Genomic DNA, 21,047 nt, shown 5'->3' with positions numbered 1-21,047 from the left:
CCCTGTCAAGGGGTGAAGAGGTTAGGCGCTCTGTGCCCGGCCTTCTTCGGGACCACCATAATGACTGCTAATTACGCCGCCATCTGCGGGGTGGCCTGTGTTATGTAGACACCTGTTCATTAAAACGCAGGGAGAAACTTTCCCTTTTGCTGCATGCTCACAGCAGATGTGGGGTACTCCGGTCACATGACTTGAGGCTTAAGTCCCATTAAGTTGGGCTAGTAACTACAGAAAAGTTTTCTTTTCTGTTTGAAGAAGCCATACAGTCATGGAAACTAGCGTATGACGTACGCTAGCTTGTAAGTTTAGCATGTTGCTAATTTGCCAGTTAGCAAATCGATAATATTTATTTTACCATCTGTAGGCATGCTAACTCTCATAGCTGGTTGCAAATGTTCAAGCCAGTAATATGGAAATATATTAAAGTTACCTTTGTCGAACAATTTCGGAGTTGTGATCATTCTCGATGTATTGCCTCCCGTGCTACTCTTCGTTAGCATGTATTCTATATCCTTCCTCCATCAAGATGTGCGACCTGAAAGATGATCAAAAGAGACCACATTTTTGTTTTTGCTCCAAAGGATGCAAACGTTAAAGTACCCGGTGCCAACACTATCACGCTTCCGTACGTTAAATATCAATCAAACTTAAGAGCATTGTAGGAATCGAATACCTCTGCGGTGCTAATGATTGAGTGAACTTTGCGTGACACTTTTCCAGCTCTCCAGGAGGCATCGCCAAGGTTAACCAGGCCATCGGGCGGCATTAAGAGGCGGCGGTGGGGCGGGTTTTTTGTTTGGAGCAGGAAGCCAATAAAAAGCTCTCCGATATCTGCTGAGGGGGAGCGCAGCCTGTCAATTGCGTGGCCCAAAGAGGTGATCTGCCATTACCGACTCTCGCAAGACTAATGAGAGCCATTGTGCTGCCAGCTCCTTGAATTATATGTCGATACTCATTCGAGGGCTTGTGTTGAACGCGGCCTGTTTTACTTGCTCTTGATGTGGAAACTGTCGACACCTCAGTTGGCTACTCGTAAGGCCGCATTTACAGATCACCGGGAAGTTGGGTCGTCAAGTCAAGGCATCCAAATATACTTTAAATCCTAATGTTCCACATTTTCACAAGCCGATGATTGCCAGGCTCGCAATATTTGACCGTTTCCTCTGCTCATTTAACCCGAGCCGGTCCGACTCAGCGATGGTAAAGCGAGAGCCAATTAGGATGTTGACGGATTGAATTTGGAAGACAAATCTGGGTATGTAGAAGGTTGACATAGCCGCTGCCTCTCTTTGGGTGTGTGTTCAGCTTCCAATTAAGTGCGGGGGAAGCATATTTCCCCCTGCTCGCTCTCTTTTTCTCTCTGCGGGATCAGAGTGTCTTCCTGACGGATGAGTCGCTAATGAGAGCAAATCTCGCTAAATCCTCAAGAAACATGATGAATGAAATTGCGTTCGGCTCGTTCATTTGTCGCATCTACAGACGAGACCAAACACAACATTTATCTCGTCAACAAATTGCAGTCAGTCTTCGTTCGTACGACGCTTGGCTCAATAATATAGGTTACAATTCCCGGTATTGTTTTTTTTTTTTAACTTTCCACCTCAGCTCAAATTTTGTATCAATATATTTTGCTCATCATTATTTACGTTATTAGACAACCAATCGGTATCCTCGTCCAAATGTCGAACCTAAATCGGTTACAAACGTTCTTCAGGTGGATGTCAGGCTTGGGAGAAGAATCCGACAGATGGCTTCGTCTTATCACTTGTATTAACACCTTCCACGTTTAATGAAGTGTTAATTGCTTTTGGAATATATAATGGGAGCGCGAACGCACGCCGTAATGCAAATAGATTAGCTCGCGGCCGTCCCCATTCAATGTCACCTTTACATCCAGTACCTGCAAAATACCCAAAGTTTTTTTTTCCTTTTGTAGATAGCCAAACAATGATTTTTGAATATTTAAGGTTGCTTATTTGTATTTGTTTCAATAGGAAAAAAAAAAAGCCTACTTCAGTAGTCTGTTTTATCTGTGTGGATTGTCCTCAAGTGACCATAATTGCTCTGCTAACTTCAGGGGAAGTACTTTATTAAATTAAGTCATCTTTAAGGTCAATATACTTCTGTAATGAGTTGTCTCTTTTGATCATCAGAGGTGAGCTTGTACCCGGCTCCTCATTCTTTTTAATGGCCGCCCGCCGCGTCGTCGCCGAGCCGCGCTAACGTTATTTATTTTATTTATTTTTTTTAGACTCAAGTAATGCTTTGCATGCTTAAAAGCCATTCCCATAACTAAGTGTAATTTCCCCTCGGTTTGTTCTTGTTTAATGAGGTGCAGTCTTGTTTGTATGCCTCCCAATGTCACCAGAAAAGTCGTTCAAGCGACGGCCTCCGAATTAAATCAAACGGGAATCACCGCGCCGTGGTATTAAGCCGGTATATTGGTTATAAAAAACAAAAAAAACAACAACGCCGTGCTCTGGTCACTTTTACATAAGAATTACACGGCTTTTATTTCCTCTTCCCGTGCACAACTGAAACTCTTGAGGGGTCCTAATGATGGAATGTGTAAATGACTTTGGGGTGGATGCGCTGAGGCGAGCAGTGATGGCGGGGGGAAAGTGAAAATGACCAACATTGATTTATCCTGACTGTTCTCTTGTCTGCTCGCTGCAGTCAGAACACCTCGCTGCATCCCATTCCCTCCCATTATCTCCCCGCGATCTCCGCAGTCCAATGACTTTCCTACAGGGTCATAAATACTTCCTCGCCGACCCCATACTGCTTGCACATCATCCCTCCCTCTACCTCCCCCAGACTCCGCCTAATGACAGCTAAAGACAAGACAATGCATCCTTCGCCTGGTGACTGCCAAGCTCGCCTCACATACATTTCACAAGCGGCCGGCTGAGGTAAAGCAAAGCAACACGCCGCGTATGTCCGACGCACTTTGCATTTAAAACGGTACATTAAGGAAACGTGTCGCAAAGTAGCGCACGTGATTGATGTCAGTAATGACCGTGTTTTCGAAACACTAATGCTAACTGTCTGTATCCCCAAATCACTTCAGTTCTTCTGCATCACGCAAGATAATGCCACACAGATAGAACATCAAAATAGCAAATAATGGAGGAAAGGTTTCAAAAAACAAATCCACTAAGCTAAATGAGCATATGCGGGGGAACAGTATACTGTATGTTAGCATCTAGCTAGCACACTTTCATTAGATAAAATATGGTTTTGTCGAACATTTTGGTATTTAAATATACCTGTACCATTTTTCATTCTGTTTTGTTGAATGTGTCAGCTTGACTGACAAATAACAGCTTGAAGCAAGCACACTTGACCTCTTCATTGAGAGAAAATAGGTGCTAATGAGCACTTAAATTGTGTTTTAATGAGGTTTAATATGGTTACCCACAACATTTCCACTTATGACAATTGTGGAAATTCTTACCAAAAGGCTTTAACTAGAACGTTCTAGCCTTGGCTGAGGTAACAAAACACACATCCACGCAGCACTGTCAATCAATTGCGTTTACTCTAACAGAAGACCGCATTGAGTCAAACAGTCTTAATGGGAAGGAGACAATTCATCAAACACAATGACTCCAATTCATTACTTTAATGTGTTGGTCATCCAAATCAATTAGAGAGCAGCATGTAATGAGCTGCCGGGCATAAACAAATTCCTTTTCAGCACAAACATCCTATTAGTGTGCAGACCACGTTTAAAAAAAAAAAAAAGAAGAAAATAGGGTGAAAGAAAGGAAAGAGACATTTGGTTGTTATTTTTCACAGGGCCGGGTCAAGTGGGTCATTGTTACGGGGATTATTATGTGTACAGTCAACGCGACGACTAACGAGCGAGCAGCAAGCAAATGCTTTTCATTTGCTCGTTTACAAATAAAAGCGGTCTTAATTAACGACTTCTGACCAACGTTTTGACAAAGGCCTGATAAATATTGATTTTTAATTGGTCTAAATGATGTTTGTGTTCTACTGCTTTCTATAATTGCGATTCAGGTCCAGGTGCCAAATTTCCAAACGGCGTCGGTCGGCCATGATGCTTCTGAGCGACCGTCACAGAGCGCGGCACACATATTGTAAAGTGTAATATACAAGCCGGCGATGAGCATATTCTCTGCGTGGGTCCGACTCGGGAGGAGACACGATTGGCTGAGCATTGCTCTATGGAGGATGCCCTCTAATAGAACGGCGTGTCGGGGCCCGTCGTTGTGCGCGACGAAGAGGCCTGCGTGGTAAATGAGTGCTTTAGCAGGCATGGCTAATGTGTGCGAACCTGCAGTGTTTAGCTTGCTGTTAAGGGTGACATTAGCGCACACGCAGACATGGGATGCTGATCCAAGCCTGCAGGTCCTTACGCACGCGATTGTGTTTCTGCCTCATTTCATGCGCCATAATCAAGGCTGTGTGTGCTTTTTTTTTTTTTGGAAAGAGCTTAGCGCTAAGTCTGACTGTGTGTCACCCTCGTGTGCGTCGATCACACCCCTGATGGCGGGCTTATGCGGTAGAATGGATGCTTAGCAGAATATGGATTTCAAATTGGTTCAAATGCGTTCATGTGCAGCCGTCACCTTTAGCCAATGACTTGCCACCTCTACTGTTGGCGTAGAATTTGATCACGACTAAATTCAAAATTGTGTTACCGTAATACTTTTGGTGATACAACTCAAGCCCAAATGAAGTGTTCACTGGAATGTACTTTTTTTTTCCTTTTGTATTTTATAGACAAAGTCACCATAAAAGAAATGTCATGCTATACAATCATGCGAACCTAAATCCAACTGGTTTTGACCGATTCATTGGTTTTGCCCCCCCACACACACACAAATTTCAACATACGACAATGATAATTACATTCAAACAAGATAAAATAAAATCGGAAAAAAAGGACAGAATTTTTTCCAATTTTTTTCCAATCTTTCTGTATTGTAAAAGATTGAAATAATCCGCCTGTAACTCACAATTTTGCCATTGTAAGCTTTACAGGATGAAAAGAGATCATTCGAGTCATCATATATTTTTAAAACCAATTATCCGATGAATCGTTTATCGCAATTTTATTTGGCATTGGCCTCAAAAAACTGATGTCGGCTTGGCCGTAATCAAAAGTGTCTCTCAAACACAACATAATGGCAAAGCGCTAACGCAACCGAGGGGAAAAACAGAGGTGTTCACTGAGCAAAAAAAATGTTGCAGTCTTTTCTCAGATTGACAAAAAGAACACGCCGAAAGCCGGTGTCACAAAGTAGCCTTCCCTCTTGTTTACGTGTGTGTGCATCGCCTGTACGCGTAGCCCCGGCGCTCTCCCGAGCGACAGAAACCTTGTTGTGATTTATGCGGGCCCACATCCGAGTGCTGGTTACGCAGTAGCAAGACATCGATCTGACAAAGCAAAGCAAACAATAAAGAGGTGAGGAAGATGATGTGCTCAGTGGAGTGGAGAAATGGAGAGTGTACCTATAAGAGCTAATTATCTGAGCACATAATTCTTCGGGTTAAGACAGTGCTGCGGCAGAGAGGGCCCGCCCGGCCAGGCCCGGCCTCCACCACGATCTGCAAGGTCACACTCTCTGGTCGGCGTGAATACGTGACGCTGCGATTCGTCGGGAAATACGACAGTGAGAACGGTTTGAGCTCTTGGGTCATACGTTAGAATTTTGAGATTTTTTTTAAATGGGTAGATAGTTTTTGAATGACCTGGTTTACGAAAAATTCAAAAATACAAACTTGCATTCAAGTTTTTTTTTAGGTTTTTTTTTTTACTATTTGGGGAATTGTTTTTAAATCCTAACAAGCAACAATACTGTTTGTTTAGAATTTTCTCTGCAGTAGGTTTTCTGGTCAGAGAACAAAAAAAGATTTAGTAGCAGTTACAGTTGGCAGCCTTTTTCCATTTCTGTTAATTTACAAACACTCTTATTTGTCTCCATTTATTTTCTTCAACCTACAATTGATGTTACGAGCTGTGAGGTTAAATGTTACCTCTTCTTCCACCATCCACACTTCCAAACTCATATCATCTCTCTACAAGCCGGCGGAATAATAACATTTGCAATTATTGCTTTCTATCTAAGTCGTTCTCTGCTCCTGTAAGCAGAGATCTTTTAATTAGACACCAGCAGCAAAAGCAAGCAAACACTCCCTATGAGAAAAAAGAAAAGAAAAAAAGACCGGGGGGGGGGGGGGGTCTGTGTGCTGGCTGCCATTAATAACATGATATAAAAGCAAAGGCAGACAGCCTCTGACACTTTTAGTAGTTGGGGAAACAAGATGTAATCTGTGCTCAGTGCCAGGAGCCGAGCGCGGCGGAGGGAAAAGTACCAGAAAGAAACAACACAAACAGTGCGTGCATCAATTATGAGAACATTATCTCTGGAAGGTTCTACCCCGCTCGGACAATGGGAGGGTCGCGTGTCATAAGACGGACGTGTGCTGGTTCCGCGCGCACTTCACTAGTCATTCAAAACATATGAAGGCTCAAAAAGGAAATGAATCTAAACCTCAGCTACCCCCCCCCCCACCCCGTCTTGTTTGTGAGCTTTTTGTTCTTTGCAGCCTTTTATGTTATACTGCAGCATTTTGTGTTGGCCGCGAGACGACAGAGTGCAGGGGATGAGGCTCTGGTTAGTGGCACCCTTGGCACCCATCTAGGCTTGGCATAGTGCTGGGCGCGCTCCACTGGCCTTGAACATGCTGAGGTTTGAATCCAGAAATGCCTTTGTGCAGCACAGGCCACCAGAGGCGAGCTGGTGGGCTGCTTCAGACGGTTCCCCTGCTGCACGGCACCAGTCAGGGCTGTACTCGTTTACCCGTGGAACACATCTCTGCTATGAAAGTGCGTGGACGTGAATAGCAAATTGGATGATAGTAAGGCGAGGAGCCAAATTTGGAAACTTGCATCCCCTCTATCGGAGTAAGGTTCCAGATCGGATACTCAATTGGATCTATTTTGAGTACCCTATTTTTATTTAAACGTATTTTGATCATTTTCTGTAGGCGTCAAAAACAGGATTAAAGAGGAGGTCATGTTTAAAAATAAAAAACTAAGCTTGTCTGAAATACTTGCTGTTTTTATTCTTCTTTCGAATTTACGGCGTCAAACAAAATAGCGTGACGTCATCTAGTGGTACTGTGTTAGCATTGTCGCTAAAATCTATTGTCTCGGCTCGACCGTACCTTCGCCATTTTACAAGCAAACATGACTGCGGTCGAAAATCACAATGAGAATGAAAACAATCATTTCTTCTTGCAGCTTCAGTTTAAAGCCGTGTTTACGTTGTTGACTCATTTGAACATTCTTTTCACGCATAAGGTCTGCTTGTGTCATTGTTTGTTTGTTCAATATACAGCATGAATTCTAATTTTGGCAGCCCGGGCTGGCCACATTACGCATGCATGGCAGTCTGGGATGGGGTCCAGCTGGAAGCATGCACCCCACCAACAAACCAGCAATAGCTGAGTAGTTTCTTATTTCCCAATGGTGTTTGGAATACAAATAGAAAAGAGAATTACCTATTCAGTGGTAAACATGTGGAATTGAAACTTTTTCTTCCCATTCCTCAAATATAATGACACCGTTGTAGATTTAAGGTTTTTATCTCATCTGTGCCAGGAATCACTGATAGGAGAGAGAGGGGAGATATGTTATATTTGGATAATTTCCAAATCCTATTATGACGATCTATTTTCTCCTGACACAATCTTTTTTTTTTGGCCGGTTCGTTTTATAGATGCTGCCTGTAGAGCAGCCAAACTGTAAAAGCGCATTAAAACATGTTAAAGTTAAGTCCAAATGATCGTCACACACACATCTGGGTGTGGTGAAATGTGTCCTCTGCATTTAACCCATCCCTATTCATTTTTATTATACCTTATATAGCTTAGAGAACTTAGATACAGCTAGCTAGATAGCTTGGTAGAAATTGCAAGCACAAACAAGTCTTTAAGTCCACTAGCTTAATGCTAATGCTAAATCATAACGGTAAACAACGTCAATAAATACAGGGGTGTTCTTGATCTTGATTAGGATACGTTGCCCATCACCCAGTTTTCTGTTATTGAGGGCTTCTTGCCTGGAGCTCGTCTGTGGTTCGGAAAACAACCCTGCCGTCACACGAGCTATTCGAGTTTCTCGTCCTGCTGCCTTACCCAACACGCCTCTTTGCTATCGCCCTCATTGGCCTCGACTGTGTACAGTGGCCTTGCTCTCCCACTTCCATCAGAATCCCATTTCCCGCCACGCCCTAGGAACCCTTTCCTCCTCCTCATCCTCCTCGCGCCGAAACTCGAGCCTCCTCTCGAGCCTCCTCTCGAGCCTCCTCTCGAGCCTCCTCTCGGCCCTTCTAGCCGGCCCGTTCGTAATGGATGGCCGCATTTCAGGTCCTCTCAGCCTGTCCATCAAGCCCGGCGATTAAAACACTCGGAATGACCAACATTTTTCTCTCTCTTCGCCGACCCCTTTGTCCCCCTCCGGTGCCACGGCGGCCCTCTGCCCCCTCACCTTTCTCACCCCCTCCTTCCCTCCCACTTCAAGTGTCCCCAGAAAGCCGCCATCCATCTTGCGGAGAAAAAACATCATTTATTCTGTACTTCCCAGATAATTTACTTTTTCTCTCTCACTCGCCTCTTTTCGTCTTTCCCGTCCTTTTCGGCCCTCCCTCCTCTCATACTACAGGAATTCTCCATTTCCCTATAAAATGAAAATTCATCTGGAATTACATCTTATGTCATCATTATGTTTATTAAGCGTGGATGATGTATATGAGGAGCTGCGGTGTGCCGCTGAGTGCTTAATGATGCATAAGATTAAGCCGAGCCTCTCAGCTGTGCTGAGACTCCCCTCTGCTTCCCAGGCTGCAGACACACGCTGGGGGAACAGGCTCCAAACGGCCATCAGGTGAACAGGGGGGGGAATTGAAAGCCTACTCTTTTTTGTGGCAGCCGAGGAGGAGGAGGAGGAGGAGGAACGAGAAGAGTTGCTGAGGGGAGAGAATCAGAGAGTTGGAGGCGACTTGAGAAATACAGAAATAAACGGGCTCTTGTCAAAGGGGGTGGGGGGGCTACGGAACAGTCCCGCCTACTTGTAGTGATAATCTACAGCAAGGGTGGGCAAAGTAAATATAAGGCCCGCTTCATTTTTTTCATCCAGTCTGCAGAGAAGTGGCATCGTACTAATTCTTCCGCTTATTTCTGCCCCCGTCCCCCATGCAATTTTTGTTTGGTTCACTTATGAGTGAAAATTTGTCACATTATTTAATGTAAACAGGAACAAGTATTTTTTTAAATATTCTTTGAGGAAGAGTATTTATTATCTGCCTCTATTTTATTTTTTGGTAAATTCATTGTTTACTGTGAGCAACATTTTCAATATACTTATTAAAAAACAGGTTGACTATTTAGGATTAAATTAGCAACCGGTATACCATTCTTCCAGCTTTGTGCACGCGACGCTAAATTTAGCCTGTCTTAAATTGTGTATTGTAAAAATACATCCAAAATTTAAAAACTGCCGATACAGCTGGACCAAGAACTCCCACACAGCGGCGGGTCACTCTATCTCCCTCTCTCCGCGTGATGTCACAATGTTGACCATACTTCACAGGCAGCGGCCGATTTGCTTCCAGGCGTCCGTGTAGTAGCAGCGGCAGCAGCAGTCGATGACAAAAACATTATCCTTCTGGTGCTAACAATCCAATAACCTCTCCACGGGAAGAACTTAACCTCTCCTCTACTCCAATGCTGCCTTTCACAGCACGTGACGCCTGCCACAGTAAATTCAAATCATTAGTCTTCTCGCTTTGCCATCACACGGGGGAAGGGTGTGTGTGTGCCTGTGTGCACGTGTGCGTGTGTGTGTGTGTGTGTGTGTGTGTGTGTGTGTGTGTGTGTGTTCAAAAAAAGTCTGCCTCTATTAGTAATGGAGACCTCGTCAGAGACCTTCCACAGAGAGCCCTGCCTTCCCAATTCCCACAGGAAAAATCCCCGGCACAAAACTAATTCTACTTTTAATAATCTGTCATCAGGACCAGAGGCAGTCATAAATTATGTGGGGGAGCATGTGCGGGAACGGGCCACAAGAGGGAACTCGTGGAAGGGGAGGGAGTCGGGTTCTTGGGGGGGGGGGGGGGGGGGGGGTTTATCACAGTGAGTTTGACAAACTTTGCGGGAAATAAATAATAACTTGCAAACGGGATTTGTTGCCGGCACTCCTGTCATGAGGTCCCTCTTTTCTTTTTTTTGGATGTGCCCAGTTGATAAATCACATTAATGGTGAGCAAACTTTTGAAAGAAAACCTGCTAATCTCTGTTAGCCCGTCTGCAACGTTTCGCATTGTATGTTAATTAAGCTAAGCTCGACTTCAGTTAACTGAAATTTTGGCCTGCTTTGACATTTTGCTGTTTAATACACATACACGTCTGTTTGATTCCAAAGATTCCGAAGAGTAAGAAGTAAATATAAATCTTTTTTGGAGAACGGTGCGAGCAATAAATTGAGAATGGCTGCTTTGTTTTAACTTTGAATGTGTTTAAAACGTATGGGAATGAAACAATACACAAATGATTTTTCCGATATGGTCTCAGTTGCACTGGAATGAAAAATGTAGGATTAACCTCCTCCCCATGACGTAAATCAAAGCTACGCTCATACAAAAATGCCGATGAGCCGCCATCGATCAGGATTTTACGCTCTGTAAGTCCGTGTATCTGTATGAAGACATCTTGAAGCCATACATGACTTTGTGCGTATTTGTGTGCGTGTTGTTGTTGCCATTGGCTTGCTCGCTGTTTCCATGTCAATATTTTGCCGGAACGACAGTCATGCTTCATAATCGGCTCCCCGATGCAATCGGGGCTAAAGGCCCCAACTCGGTCAGGTAAAGGGTGGGGGGGGGCTGAGTCAGCTGATGAATACTACATCCCCCGCCCCAAGAGGAAGGAACTAAAGGCGGACAAGATCTCTATTGATTGAAATGATCGTAGATTTGCAGGAGCAGGTCACATTTTAATAAGGGTTACGATTTTCATTAGTGATCGTGTTGGGCTATTACAGGTTAGCTAACATTGAACATTTGACATGCTGTTTGTTGGTTGTTATATTTCTATTTATGAATGTTACTGGAGTTTATTATATCAAAACTTAAAAGTAATAGTGCTCTTTGAAATTTTACATCTAAACATGAAAATATTCGACCAAACTATCATTTTTTTCAAATGTAAGTCTGCTAGATTAATGCTAACCTAAAATGAAAAAACGCTATATACGAGCTAATTGCGATTAGCATAGATGTTACAGTAATTATAAACCTTCAAAAAATGCTTTGACGCATACGGAGCATCAAGACATACAAATAAATCACACAATAATACTTGCAAGCATATAGAGTGAATTGAAAAAGTCTACACACCCCTACAGCACAGTGCCTTTGATTAACACAAAAAAAAAAGCTCAGCTTTTTGGCTTTTTCTTAGACAAGACCAGGTTCCTGACTACTGAAGAACAAAGTGCTAAACGTCGGCTTGTAAACACCCAGCCGCTTGCGTCCGATCAAGCGCAACATAAAGAGCTGGAGCATGTCTTGCGGAAAAAAAAAAAAACCTGAGCAAATGCATAGATGCAGGACTGGGATTTCTAGCCACGCAAAGTCAAGTGCTCAATTTTCTCCCCACTCTGTGGCGATACCAGAGAAGCTCAATCATACCGGGACAGTAATATGAATCAAGGACAGCTCACTCACTCTCAATTGCAGCCGGGGCCTAACTGGGACCCCACGTAAAGCGCAAACTGGGTTCTCAATTCAAATGGGAGAGTCAGTCGGACTTTCCAGCACGTCTGGAGCCTGATAGATTACCTCGCGCTGTAAGGACAAAGGGAATGAAGATGACTACTCTGGCAAAGCTGGCTACAGATGAGACATGCACGGCTGAATGACCATAGCGCACCTCGCCCATTTGTCTATGTGTTCAAGCTTTGCACAAGCTATGACAAAGGAGTCCCCGCACTTCACTATTGACGTATAGTCTTCGCTTATGGATGCCGGCAATATCTACTTTTTCGACTCTCATTTGCAGTTTGTCTTAAACATTCATCAAGCGGAAATGCCATTGAAGCTTTAAAACATTTCAGGTATTTATAACACGTGGCTCCATAAATCAACTTTAGTGTCCTTCAAGATCCTCTGAAAAGTGAAACAATCTGGGAGTTGAAGTAGTTGTTGTAATTGCAGAGACACTATTTTCACTCTTTTATGAAAGCCAGAAAAGGGACATAGTGTTAGGTTAAATCGGATGTTTTTGTAATGTCGATGTATTGCTTGAGTTACAAACCAAAATTGAGACAGCTTTAAATGGGCCGCTGCTGCAGGAAATAAATAAAATAAATAATCACAAATACAAATACACCACAGCAGTAAATGTATCTATTTTTTTTTCCTGTGATAAATACAATACATACAAACTACAATTATAAAACCTTACATTAGCTTCCATGCTAACGCAAACCAGCAAGACAATGCCAGAGTCATGTTGTTGTACTCATTACAAGTCAGCGTAGCATCAAAACCAGTTTGATTTAAGGTACAATAACTTCTTATTTTTGCTTTAAGGCATCTCATTTTGCAAGCCAGCAACTTTTGTTTTGTTTTTTTTTCCCCCACACAGAGCAAATTCACAAGAATTTCACACAACATCAACATTAACATTAGCCCTAATGCTAGCGCTAAAGCTGGCGGGAAAGAATAATTAAATTTCTGCCTTTGTGTCCAATTTTCTTTAGTTTGCTCATGGCAAATACAACGATATAGCTTATAATTATTAATAACAAGAACTTCATAACACTAACCCGAGATAGTTAAACAGCTAGCTAAAAAATAGCTAGCTAGACCAGCGAGTGTTACAGCCTAACACGTCCTCTTTATTACTCTGTGGGAGATGTAAATTTAAAAAAAAGTCCAATTATTGGAAAATATTTTCAAATTATTTCAGGCATTTTCAGAAATGAACTTCAAACATGTTTAGAAACGGATTGCTGAATTCACTTTTCAATGTCTTTAAGGTACAATTTGTACACATTATTGCTTATTGCACCTCATCTTGCAAGCCATCTACTTTATTTCTGCAGCCGGCACGCCGTTCCTCCGAGATTAGCCTCCCGTGTTCTGGAGGCCGGTCACTTGTATCTGAGCCGCCCTCGTATATTACAACGAAGGCTCAAGTGGCAGCGGCGGTAAGTCATTCTTCTCTCTTCCATTCTGCCTCTGCATATTCCGCAAAGCCCCCACTGCTCCGCACTTAGAAGGTCACCCCTTTCATCAGCTATTCTATTTGCATTCCAAATCATACGTACATGAAAAATGTGCCACCGGCTTCCAGCGGCTTGCGGCCCCCATTGGCGGGAAGATTAGATAGAATTTGCCATACCAACCTTATGCGCGCTAACCTTTCAGATGGCCTCGCTATTGTGGGAAAATGGATTGCCTAATAAACCATATCATCCGACATATTTGCCGCTTGGCCGACTAAATAGAGGCTGTGTTTTTGAGCAAATTCCCTTTGTCAAATTTGTCAGCGTTCGTGCTGCCGTTTTGGGTTTGGGCCACAAGGAGGAGGAGGCGAAATCTTTAGTGTCAGGTTAAAGTGGTGGGCAATTTGAAGAAGAGACCATTTTTCCACAAGATGTATTAGATCTTTTTTTTTCTCTTTCTTGTGAGGAGGGGGCTTTTGTTGTTCATGTTCCTCTTCTGTCCAGACTGTTAGATGTGCAATGATGGATCATGACTCCAACTGAGACAAATAAATAGCTGTTACATTTGTATACAATGCTGCATTAGTCCACGGTATGGTTTCGTCAACTATTCTACAAATGACAAATGTCAGAGTAGAGACAATTTTTTTACTTATTTGAAGGGTACCTTAACTCAATTTTCTTGCAAATGAAATAAATTGTAAACTATTTAAATGAAAGTGCCTTTAATTCAAATTTCCACAGGCCTATATTTTTTATCTTCTATTCCAAAAGCCATGATAGTCAAGAATTTGCTGTCCTTATTTAGGACGACGGTCCGGTTATCTTTATGTGTTACCTTTACAGTCGTCATCTTTGTTTGTGTCTGCATGAATGTAAAATACTGCCCCTAGTGGCCAAGTTACATACACCAAAATAATTCTTTACATTCTATTTTATAAAGTACAAATATTTAAAAAAAATACTTTTTCTGCAGTGGCTAAACGGATTAATGGCATTTACATTCATTTCAATGGGAAAAGATGATTTAAGATCATTCTAAAAATAGGAATAAAGTCTTGTTCCCTTAGCATCTGTACTATGAAGAAACAAAGCAACTCCCAAAGCTCACAAGGCCTTTTTACCCCCCAAATGTAATTTCACCACTCAGCCCTAATTCATGGCTCCCAGAAAAACCTCTTTCATCAAACTTTGCATATGAGCAGCCAAGTGATGCACAGCCTCTTAACGGCATGCTTTGCCTCCTTTGGAGAGTCGGCCAACCAATCCATCTTCCTGAGTGTGCTCGCAGCCGAGGAGTGGGCAACCGATGCTCCCGTCAGCAAGCTCCTGCGGGAGATGGATTGGTGCTCCATTGCCCACCTCCGGTCCGGTACCGGCCCAGTGGCACAATCTGGACCTAAGGCGGCAGGAGCCTGTGGGGAGCTCAGGGTGGGGGGGGACAGTCAATCATGTCCAAATACAGGGGCTGGACCTCTTATATGTGTTACGCCGGGAGTACAAATACTTTCTTCTTCTCAGCATAAGCAACAATTTCAATTTTGTTTATTTATCTTCCCGAAAGTTCCTTTAGTTTAAGTCGAGGGTTCTGCGCCCCTGCACCGGTTTACAGGAGCGATAACTCACGTTATGCAAAACATCCCCTGTAAAATGTCACTTTGTGTTTGTAATTACCTCCGACCTAATAAGCACAATCTCTGAGTTATGGCGCTCAGGCCTTTACAACCTTGGTCAGCCTCGTAAGAATGTATGAGGAATATTTTTACAAGACTTGTCGGTGGGTGGGTGTGTTACTTTTGCAACATAAGCCCAAAGGTTGGAAGTGAGTTAAGGTTTTCAAGCAATCGTTTATTTTAATGGCTTTAATCAAATTCAAATCGAGGCTATGTTTTATTCAACTGCATTTCAGAGGGGTAAAATTACTGGAAAAAAAAACCCATGTTCACTGTTTTAATAAATTGTCCCGTAATGGTACCCCCCCCCCCCCTCCTGTCTTGCTTCATATTAGCACTGTCATTCATTTCGTCTTGTTAATGTCAGGGTGGGCCGCTCCACTGGATGACAAGGCAAAGAGGGAGAGAGCGGTGCACTGTGTTTGGTTACATCCTATAAAGGCTATCAAGTGTCTTGCGCGTCTAATGCAGCCACGGACCCTTGATCAAGAGGGGAAAAGTCTGTGTGTGTTGGGTGGGGGGGGACTGACAAACTACCGGAGGAAGTCAGGACAAGGCTGTGTGTGTTCATGTTGGTGAATGACATTGGATGACTGTAATAGTCAGATGTATTGTCTGTCTACATGTGTTGCTGCACATTGTTTAGCTGCAACATACTAGATGTTAATAATTGCCCATGTAAGCATTAGCCTTAAGCTAGCAGACTAGCGCCTGAGGTGTGCTTGTTTAAATACTCAATATATGTTGCAGTACACAAGAGAGTTTTTTTTTCCTCATTTTTTAAAATTAATTGACCTTAGCTATTGGTTATGCAACAAGGAATAAATTGAATTCAAATCCACATAAGTATTTTTGTTCCAGGGAAAGAAATAGTCTAAAATGATCAGACCCTATACGTATCGAACTCAATGCATTTCCATTGATAAATGACATTGACTTGTAATCCAGCCAGTGGGCTCTCAATGATGTGTTTGATCATTTCCATTTAAGGCCCCTTCCTGCCGTACAAGTGGCCCATCTCCGCTCCTACGGGCCCATTGAAGGCCACATCCATAACCTGTCATCTGATATTTCATTCCCATACGGGCGCCGTGAACCTAAGATGTAATCGATACACTGACACACAGGCCTCCTGGTTATTACAAGGAGCGGGCTGAGGGTGGGGAGGGGTGTTGGCAATGTCTGCTCAGCTTCCCGCGCCGTTACACAGTTCAGGCTTCCAATTAACCTGAGCGGATCTCCACGCCAATCATGGCGGGTGCCTCTATCGACAAGCCGCATGAAAAGAATAATGTTGTTAGGATGATGTAGCTGACGCCAGGAGGGCCGCTCTGCTACCGTTCAACCCCAGCACGGAACCCTCCGACCACCCACACGCGCCCCCTTCGCTTCCCTCGCCAGTGCTGACAGGGATGAGCGTGGAAGTCGTTCATCACATCCTCTCTGGTCACAGAGGGACCAAACCGGACTGGGCGCCTCTCGCGGCTTCTCCTTGCTTCATCGAGGAAAAACAAAAAGTCTGAATATGTCCGATTGAAAACAAAAGACGGGAAGTGTGATATGAGAAAAGGGCATTTGCGCCGTCGTGGGAGTGAACACAGCCGACTTGATTTCCAGCCAATCAAAGCGGCTCTTCTCATTACATATGATCTTAGATACTATATTATGAGTTCCACCAACGCCACAAAAACAGATTGCAACGTGTCGCAATACACACTACAATCACACGCATATGATAACAACAACAATTCTCTTCTCATACAAGCGTGTTTATTGTTTGCACGCAGTGACATGCGTTTTATAAATCCTCCCAAAAATAGATAAGTCGGGACCCACTGGACCGGGAGACGAGAGATCGATCCTTTCTCTCCCCCTCGCCCCCTCCCTCCCGTGTCCCGCGACGAGAAACAACATACAAATTGAGTCTGTATCTAAGCTGCACTGGCACTCAAGTGTGGCCTATAGGAAGATTGCAGCAGTGATTGAGAGCGTGTTTAGATGCTCAGGGCCAAACTCTACAAGCATTGTTACATCTACAAGGCCAACGCGGTGACACGGCGTCTCCACACGCTCCAACACGCACCCGTTCTCGGGTATTGCCCCCACTGGCGACTCGGATATCGATTATTTTGCAAGCAAACTCAGTTCAAGGAGCACGATCATTAAGACAAATGTAGTTCCTCTCAATGACAAACGCATGAGAGATTGCAAATTCTCTGCAACTTTGTGCTCACTTTGTGACTTGAGATGAGCGCCTCACGGGAATGCACTATTTGGGGACACAGAGTGTCTTTTTGTTTTTATAAACTAGTCAAATTTACCCCCAAATTCTCCTTCTTACATTGACTTAGAATTTCAAGTTATAAATAAAATATATATATATAGATATTAGATTAAATAAATTAACTAGAAATATATGTATAAATAAATATTAAATGCTTTATTTGATCTAATCAAATATGTATATATTATATATCTATATTTTTATTCATGTATTTAATCTAATTAATCCTTTTTTTTTTTCTTATTTTGCAGTGACTTCAATGTATTTGGTTCAAATGACCAGAAGTGTAGCATTTACTTTTGATTAATCACGTAACTGAAATGACCACAAAAAAAAACAATGAAAAATGCAGCGACTTATTCTACTGCATGGCCTGTACATGATGTACATGAATGCAAACGCTCGGCGATGATCAATTTTGCCCGTTTAGCGGCAGACAAAGCTCCGACTTGCGGATGTCATTTCAAATTTAATGTGTCCTCCATACCTTTACAACTTTCCATTTGTTATGTTGGCCATCCCATTAGTTGCCATTTATTATCATTAGCGTGATAGAAGCATCTTCCCCGCCGAAGCAGGAGCGAGTCGAGGGGGGGGTGTACATTTTCACATTAGACAGAGCTTCACTGGTGCGTCAGATTAATGTTGCTTTCTCAAAAGCAGAAAAGGTAGGCGGAACGTCAACTTCAGCGGCAAACTATCACATTATCTTGTCTGCTATTTATTTGTTCATTCTCTGACGGCCGTAGATAATCTTTTTTTTTTTTTTTCCCTCCCCATCATATCATGTTTAGCGCCTCTTGCTTCCGACAAAGTGTAATTGATGAACATTAGGTAGACCTGAAACGATCCAACGAGATCCAATTACAAGAGTTGTGAAAAAAAGTTGTACAAAACGAATACACTTTTGAAATGTCTAAAGTATTATAATTTTGTGTACAATACAGTACTATTTTACTTTAAATTATAAATATGTGCGAAATTGTTTTTTTATTATAAAATTCACTTAATAGCAGACACAATGGGTTCAACTAAGAATATTGGAGTCTATATTTTTGACTACATTTTCCCAAAAAAAGTTTTTTTTTTCAATGTAGTAATTAAATATGACGGTCGGGTGACTTTTGAAGCTTTTTTGTTTCAGCTTCAGAGCTCCGTCAAAACATCCCACGAGTTAAGTCGAGCGCTTCCGCTGACTGATACAAATGTTTGGAAAAAGTTGAATGCAGGAAGTATTTTTTTTTCCTTTACATGCCACCGTTATTGTATCATAAATAATGTAGATTAATGGCCAGACTCAAAACCACTGAGCATAATCCATGTGGAATACATCACTGTCATGGCTCACCGTTGAATTTTTGCATTTACACCGGGAGCTTTTTTTTAATCATGGCTGGCTCCACATGTTAATTATGACGACGGGGAGGAAAAAAGTGTATTAAGACTTTTGTAGAGTTTGGTGGACTTTGAGGCAGACTCTTAAGTTTGAGACTCAAAGGGCATCGGAATTTGTTTGTAGACTTCACTTTAAATGCACGTCCATTTTTTTTCCCAACAATCGAAGAAGGTGAAGAGAATTTTGAGCAGTTTGAGTTAGCATCACGAGCGCCCCCCTCCTTCAAAGTTTCAAATGAGGATTGATGTGTGGCCCGGCTGTGATTAATATATTGATGGCACTTGTTCAGCAACATTACAAATAACATTGTTTTAATCCATATTGATAGATTAGCGCAGGTAATTGATGGAAATCCAATGCAACTCCCTAATTTTCTTCCCTTAGATGCTATTTATCCACCATCTGCTCCATTTAGAGCTCCCCCGGGGAGAGTCGTGATGGTTTGAAATCACCGCTGATGAGATTCCGGCGTACTTACCCCACGTTTGGGTTCTCTTTGAGCAGTCCGTATCTGCAAGACACAATAGTTTTGTGTTAAAATCGAGCATTTCAGAACACAAAATTGCGTACTGTTTGTTTTCAATGTTTTCTAGCTAGTTATTTGTCTAGCTGGCTAGCTATCTAGCTCGCTATCTCCATAGCTAGCTAGCAGCTATCTTTCTTTCTTTCTTACTCAATTTTTTATCTGTAAACTATCAGAGAAATACGTCAGTCATACGTTCTCTCTTCCACAGACTTCACACGAGGTTCGTTGCAAGGATGAGATGAGCTCACAAGTTTCAGGAAAAACTCCTCCCCCCTGCTTGTAATCCTTTACTATCAAACTAAAAAGAAGCCTATATGTATATTTGAAAGTGTTCTGTAATAGATTTTTAATGTGCATTTGTCTATGCCCCAAAGGCATGGATCTTTGACATTTGGAATAATTGTTGTTGTTCACCAGGGGAGGCTTGTGAATAGCGCAGGGACAATTGGAGTAAATGACTGTGTCAGCCTGTTTATTTGTGACATGATTGCCCGCGGCGGAGCCCGGGGACAGCTATTAGAGGCTGCGGCCACAGCCACGGCGAGGGAGAAAAAGCCCAGCAATCAGCCAAAAGTTTACACTTAATGCGACAACTTATCAGCCGAGCGCTCCCCCACTGAGAAAATGAGAGGCAAGGCGAGGAGCAGGAGGGCATCATGGGGATGGAATTGGGGATGCTAGAAGAGTGTTGAACATCATAATCACAATCACTCAATGTGGCTGCCGTGTGAGAGGTCACACGTGTATTCAGTGCCCCCCCCCTGACACACACACATATGTTTGGCCATATTGCACAAAGCTGTCTAATCCGTGTAGGCCCGAGGGGAGGCACGGAGCACAGGGAGCACAGGGAGCACAGGGCGTCCGGCTCCATTTCTAATGACATGATGCTAATATCTTTGCCTGCGGCATGGCCACAAGTGCAAGTGGAGTGTTTTTTTTTTTTCCAACTGTCATTAGTGCAGATTCTCAACTGTGGGACCCAGAAGAGGGTCGCAGATGTATTTTGGATGTCTCGCGGCCAGCTATGAAAAAAAAAAAAAGTAAATTAATAAATATACATGGAAAATTAATTTTTTTTCATATATGTCATGTAAATAAATATATATATTATTATGTCATGTCAACAAATATATATATATATTATTATGTCATGCAAATAAATAAATATATAATAATATATATATATATTATACACATAATTATTTATTCATATTTACGTATGCATTTTTTCAATAGCTGTCCGCGAGCTATAAAGAGGTGGATGGGAGGGAATTTTTTTATTTTTAAGATTATGCTCAATCAGGGCTAGTTGCAGGTGGGGATGGGGTGGAGGGCCCCAGACAAAATGGAAGAGAAAGCTGCCTCAACTTGGCATTTTAAATGGGCGAGACGTGGTGAGGGATGAATGGAGGAGAGCAGGAGAGGAACGACAACGACAAGGAAAATACGAGATAACCCCCCTACCAACAAAAAAAAAAGTGCAGAGTTTTGCTGCCACGGCAGACACTTCTTGTGGCTCCTCAAACAGATGCCGAGGCAGATGGCGGAGAATTACCAGAAGATGGGCGAAGAAGAAATGAGAAAGCCTAAAACGGGCCCGTGGAGAACAGACATTAAAATATTTGTGTTTGTGTGTGCGTGCGCACGCAGGGTCCAAGGGAGAGGCTGTTAAACAGTATCTCAGCTGGGACGACTAAAGAGGATGGGTGGAGGATTCTCAGTCAGAGATGGAGCTCGCGATAATAATCACAGGCGTGAAATTACAATGCTGATATTTGTTGCACCCCGGGGTGCAGTGTACTGCCGGGTGGTGTGGTGGGCTCAAAGGGCCCACACATTACCTGACACGTGCGTGGCCCGGCCCCCGACCCCCCCCCCCTCATATACGTACTTCTGCC

The 21,047-nt window shown here is 42.9% G+C and overlaps 1 long non-coding RNA gene across 1 annotated transcript in view; it reads right to left on the bottom strand.

Annotated features, from left to right (window-relative positions):
- Nucleotides 1-431: 431 nt before the first annotated feature.
- The window catches only part of LOC119134474, a 44,598-nt gene continuing 23,982 nt past the window's right edge, over nt 432-21,047 (bottom strand). Inside the window, exons 3-4 of the long non-coding RNA XR_005100347.1 lie at nt 19,099-19,131; nt 432-535 (exon numbers count right to left, since the gene is read on the bottom strand). This is a non-coding gene — a long non-coding RNA (uncharacterized LOC119134474). The remainder of the gene's footprint in view (nt 536-19,098; nt 19,132-21,047) is intronic.

This window comes from Syngnathus acus, chromosome 15 (assembly GCF_901709675.1).
Source record: "Syngnathus acus chromosome 15, fSynAcu1.2, whole genome shotgun sequence".
Lineage (NCBI taxonomy): Eukaryota > Metazoa > Chordata > Actinopteri > Syngnathiformes > Syngnathidae > Syngnathus > Syngnathus acus.
The sequence above is the reverse complement of the archived record's forward strand: the minus strand, read 5'-3'. Positions and strand labels throughout refer to the sequence as shown.